A 6,250-nucleotide genomic window follows, 5' to 3' on the forward strand; every position below is an offset into this window, starting at 1 on the left:
TGGATTTCGCACCAAACATGGTCATGAAGCGTTTCGTTCTGGCTGCACGCCAAATAAGGGTATGCGTCATTTTCCGTCCAATGGGCGACGCGCAGACCAGAGCCGGGGGCGGTCCTTTGCAAAAAGGCGGAGCCGCGACACGCCGTCCACCTAATGGGAGCAGGCAACGAGGGAGCGGACCGCGCCCCAAAAAGGACGACGAAGGAAAAGAAAATAGAGATTGCGTCCCATGTGCTCGAGCGCGCTTCTGTCTGGTCTTGCGCTGACTGCATCGCGCATCCGAGGCGTCTCGTCTGGCGCATTACTATAAGAGGTTGACCATCTCATCATGGGAGATCACCTCGTCTCGCCTCCTATGGATTCGGCTGCCCTGGTCCATTCTTTGGCGACTGGTGCTCCGGGAAGGTGCGGACGTCGAGCCGCGCGAACGCGGCCAGGTAGCCAGCACGTTCTCTTCCCTCAGCTCGTCTTCCCTCCAAGCTGAAGGGGCAATAAAGACCTCGAGGTCCATCTCTTTCTGGGTATTTGTGTGTGCGTGTGTGTGTGTGTCCGTGGGCCCCGTCTGATAAGTAGAATTAAGTGCTTTTTGCTGTACATCATTTGCATTGCTTAGTCAGATAATTCTGCCCTTACGTGCTCCCCTCCTCCCCCGACTATTGTTAATAAATTCCCTTCTTGTTGAATGTACCAGCTCATCCTTGTCCTTTCTACCATTGGTTTGCCACAGTGCGCATTGGGGATTAGGAAGGCCGTTGCTGCCGTAATTGTGCATTTGGACTGACGGACCTCGGTAACCATCCGCTCGGGTTACACACGGTTCGAGCACGGTAACGGCTCGTTCCGCTCGAGGCCTGCCCAGGGTGTGGTTCCCCGGTAGTTGGACTGTATGGGTATTTATGTATATTGAAGTTGGCAATTAACCCTTCCCCACGCGGTCGAATTATTGGCGATTCATGGTCCTGCAAGGGACCCGTACATTCGGACTTATCCGAGGGTCACGACCTAAATTCCGGTAGAGCCGGCTCTACTGCTCCCCCTAGTGGTCATGCTCGCCACCAATACCCGCACGATGCAGATAAAGCACAAGCAGGATGATCAAACCGACCTCCCACGTCATTAAAATAAAATTGCATAAAATTTCCAAATCATCGAGGCTTTGATGATGATAATGTCGTGCAGCCCACGAATGATGCTTGGTGGGGAAACACACAAACCGAGGCCTTGCATCGAGAGACCGCTGAGCGAAAGGCTCAATTTAATCGATCTTTCGCCCGAGTGGTGTGGGGAGCGATCCCTTTTCCATGCACGAGCTTGTCCCGTGCCAGTTATCAGGATTAGGTTTGTCTCGATTTGATCCCCCAGTGATAACCAATTATGCTGAAATGAGCGAAACACAGGTAGGCAGAGGATGGAACAGGCACACGGTCTTACAAAATTTTACTTTATTAATTAACCAGAGTTGGTGTCAAAGCCACCCAATGCTCGCCTGTTTATACATTTATCGTTTTTAAAAGACGAGTCTAATAATTAATATTATTTAATAAAGCATTGCAGTGAAGTCTAATTATAAAGCAATATATGTATTTGTATATTGTAATCAGTAACAAGAGCACAAGTGACCACAATATACGCCCGAACAAGAAGGTATATCCAGAATTGTGCTACTACATGGAAAACAGCATCCTGGTTGCCATGGCAACCACTTTAGATGACGAACGTATGTCGCTACACACCGTCTCCACAGTCTGTACCGATGTACCAAATATGAAACGTGAAAGTTGAAAACTTTGGGAGTTAGAGTGTGGACAGGAACGGATGGAAAACAGCATCCTGGTTGCCATGGCAACCACTTTAGATGACGAACGTATGTCACGACACACCATCTCCACAGTCTGTACCTATGTACCAAATATAAAACGTGAAGGTTGAAAACTTTGGGAGTTAGAGTGCGGACAGGAACGGAGGGAAACAGCATCCTGGTTGCCATGGCAACCACTTTAGATGACGAACGTATGTTGCGACACACCGTCTCCACAGTCTGTACCGATGTACCAAATATGAAACGTGAAAGTTGAAAACTTTGGGAGTTAGAGTGCGGACAAGAACGGATGGAAAACAGCATGCTGGTTGCCATGGCAACCACTTTAGATGACGCGACACACCGTCTCCACAATCTGTACCTATGTACCAAATATGAAACGTGAAAGTTGAAAACTTTGGGAGTTGGAGTGGGGACAGGAACGGAGGGAAACAGCATCCTGGTTGCCATGGCAACCACTTTAGATGACGAACGTATGTTGCGACACACCGTCTCCACAGTCTGTACCGATGTACCAAATATGAAACGTGAAAGTTGAAAACTTTGGGAGTTAGAGTGCGGACAGGAACGGATGGAAAACAGCATGCTGGTTGCCATGGCAACCACTTTAGATGACGCGACACACCGTCTCCACAGTCTGTACCTATGTACCAAATATGAAACGTGAAAGTTGAAAACTTTGGGAGTTCGAGTGCGGACAGGAACGGACGGATGACCGGTATCACATAATACGCCGATATATATACATATATATACATACATACATCGGGGGTTGACTCAGCCTGTCATCCTTCCGAGGTCGGCGAAATGAGTACCAGTATACTGGGCCGGTGTATACCCCGGTTAAAATAGGTGTACTATATCCCTGTGTCGTAAGAGGCGACCAGGGTTGCGTCAGGAAGGGCATCCGGCGTAAAACATGTGCCAAATCACTATGTGGATCATACGGATGATCCGCTGTGGCGACCCCTAACGGGAGCAGCCGAAAGAAGAAGAAGAAGATACATACATACATCCTTCTACTTCTTTCGGCTGCTCCCGTTAGGGGTCGCCACAGCGGATCATCCGTATGATCCGTATAGCGATTTGGCTTAGTTTTTACTCCGGATGCCCTTCCTGACGCAACCCTAGTTGCCTCTTACGACACAGGGATACGGTACACCTATTCTAACCGGGGCATACACCAGGCCCAGTACACTGGTACTCACTTCGCCGACCTCGGAAGGATGACAGGCTGAGTCAACCTCCTCGTGTGTATTAATTCAAGCGGCCAACGGAGTTTGAACTCAGGACCTTTTGGATCCCATGCCGCGAACCTAACCACTACGCCAACACCAGGCTAATATATATATATATATATATATATATATATATATATATATATATATATATATATATATATATATATATATATATATATATATATATATATATCGTATAAAATAGTGTGGTAGATAAAAACATTAGAAAGGAAACTAGAGGGGGAGCACTCGGGAGAGTGCAAAACCTCCGCCGCCAATACTGCTGGGTCACTCAAGTGAACCTTATATCTTATTCATTAAATATGATGTCAACAGTGCTGACAGGGTTATAGTTCTTTTCTCCAACATTTTTTTTTGGGGGGGGGGGGGGTTGGAAATCACTTAAAACATGTAAAAATGCAAAAAAAAAATTTCTCTCACAATTTTTTTTTGTGGGGGGGGGGACCAAGTCCAAAATCCAATGTCATGATCCTTGGACCATACCTAACCCCCCCCCCCCACCAAGTTTCATCGAAATCCGTCGGAGTTTTTCCATAATACAAAAAATTTAACATTTTCACGCTCACGCCGGAGGTATCGCTATAGCTCTCTGTTCTTCGAACAGGCGAGCTAAAAATAGTGTGGTAGATAAAAACATTAGAAAGGAAACGAGAGGGCGCGCACTCGGTAGAGTGCAAAACCTCCGCCGCCAATACTGCTGGGTCACTCAAGTGAACCTTATATTTAATTCATTAAATATTATGTCAACAGTGCTGATAGTTTTAGTTCTTTTCTCCAACATTTTTTTTGGGGGGGGGGGTTGGAAATCACTTAAAACATGTAGAAATGCAAAAAAAAGAAATCGAAATTGTTGAAAAAAAAAGTTGCAAAATTTTTTTTTTCTCTACCATTTTTTTTGGGGGGGGGGGGTGGAAATCACTTAAAACATGTAGAAATGCAAAAAAGAAAAAAATCGAAATTTTGTTGAAAAAAAAGTTGCAAAAAATTTTTCTCCACCAATTTTTTTAGGGGGGGTTGGAAATCACTTAAAACATGTAGATATGCAAAAAAAAAAATTCTCATTATTATGGATCATTATATTATGGCATTATGGATCAAACGGCCTCACACATCATTCCAATAAAATTGCATAAAGTTTGGATCCATTGTTGAGCCCTTTGTCTTTAATATATTTAAATTAGTTTTGAGTATGGATTCAATTTTTTTTTTTTGGGGGGGGGACCAAGTCCAAAATCTAATGGCATGATCCTTGGACCATACCTAACCCCCCCCCCCCACCAAGTTTCATCGAAATCCGTCGAGGAGTTTTTCCGTAATACAAAAACTTTAACATTTTCACGCTCACGCTGACGCTCATGCCAGGGGTATCGCTATAGCTCTCTGTTCTTTGAACAGGCGAGCTAAAATGACACTGGCGTGAGACACAGACAGACAAATCTAGTGGGACAATGGCATTCGATGAACGATAATAATAAATATATCAAACCTTGTAATGCCGTACATCTAGACTACCCCCCTACGGGCCCAATGACACACACACAACCAGGCAAGGTTTGTTACAGAGTTGCTGTCTTTGAAGCAACAGCACTGAGAGGAACAGAGCAGGCCCATAACACCCAGATATTGCAGCAAAACACAGTGGTCTAGCACCAAGATCCTCCCCAGTAAAGTAGAGGAAGCAACGTTACTTCGGAGGTACTGACATATTATCCTCCCCTCCCCCCCCCCCCTCATTTCTCTTGCCCCTCCCCCATCCCCATGTGACCTAGCGTTACCAATGAGACAGCGTCTTTCCTCCCATCTTTCATACGCAGCTCCGACCAATATAGTTGCTGTGTCTTGCCTGTGATGGGGGAGGAACAATGGCAAGCTGCATTGTTACCACCTCTGAGGGTCACTCGGAGCACCACCCCAGTAGATGACATCTACCCCGGAAGTGATTTTGAGACCTCCTGCCCGCTCTTCCACCAGAAGGGGTGACAAGGGAGTGACGTGTCAAATGACTAGGTGACGACCTCATCGATAACCCTCTTGGGGGTCCCCTTACTCTAGTTCATGATAACCTTGCTCTAGATAACCCTCTTGGGGGTCCCCTTACTCTACTTACCTGGCTTTCTCCAGTTCATGCAGGAAGGACAGATCACGAGACACCATTCACCTACATAACCTCAACCACAAACACCACCTTCCAATGGCGAACACTAACAGGACAACTTACCCTCAACTCAAAGTCGTTGTTGTACATCGAAATGACCTATCCTAAGCGAGCACACAGTCCACACAAAGGCCTTACATTTTAATAACCACCCTGTATCCCATACACCAGCACAAACGCAATAAGTAGATAATGCACAGGCATTATGGATCAAACGGCCTCACACATCATTCCAATAAAATTGCATAAAGTTTGGATCCATTGTTGAGCCCTTTGTCTTTAATATATTTAAATTAGTTTTGATTCCATTCATATTCAAATAAAATTTGAATTCAAATAAAATTCTAATTATCGTCAGAGTTTCATTAAAATGAAGTTCTTGTATTTTATGTTACTAAAACGATCTGATCTAGTGTAACCAATGGTGGAAGAAAGCTGATGGATCCACGGATCAATCAATTTAAGTCATTATTAGAGCAGAAGGTAACCAAATGGGGATGAAATCAGATTGCCACCGGATTATCACTGTTTGATGTTGAGTAATCTGCTGTTGTGGATCCGCCGTTTGGAGAGGTTCTGGGCTGAAAGGATCGAAACCTCGATGATAAACCGTGCCCAGCTGATGATCCGGGCAGTCGGCAAATCAGTAAATTGCTTATAAGTTAAGGTTATAACTTCAAATGAAATAACTTTTGTTAAGTACTTACTAGAACATAATATCTCTGTGTTTGTGTGTTTGTATGTATGTATGTGTATGGATGTGTGGAATGTGTGTGTTTGTGTTGTTGTAAACTTCCTTCCTGGGGCTACGGTGGAGTCATTGGTCTAGATTTTGTTTAAGACGACACTTCCATAAAAGCTCGACGAACATAAATCATTGATTGATACATGTAAAAATGCAAGTGCAGATCATAAAGTCTTTGGTCTAAAATACTGGGATTAATGAGATTGATTGTTCAATGAAAGGGTTAAGTTTTTGTAAACCATGTGAAATTTTTTTTTGGTAATCTGTAC

This window comes from Eptatretus burgeri, chromosome 14 (assembly GCF_056783735.1).
Source record: "Eptatretus burgeri isolate ZD-2024b chromosome 14, Ebu_testis_v1, whole genome shotgun sequence".
NCBI classification, from domain to species: Eukaryota; Metazoa; Chordata; class Myxini; order Myxiniformes; family Myxinidae; genus Eptatretus; species Eptatretus burgeri.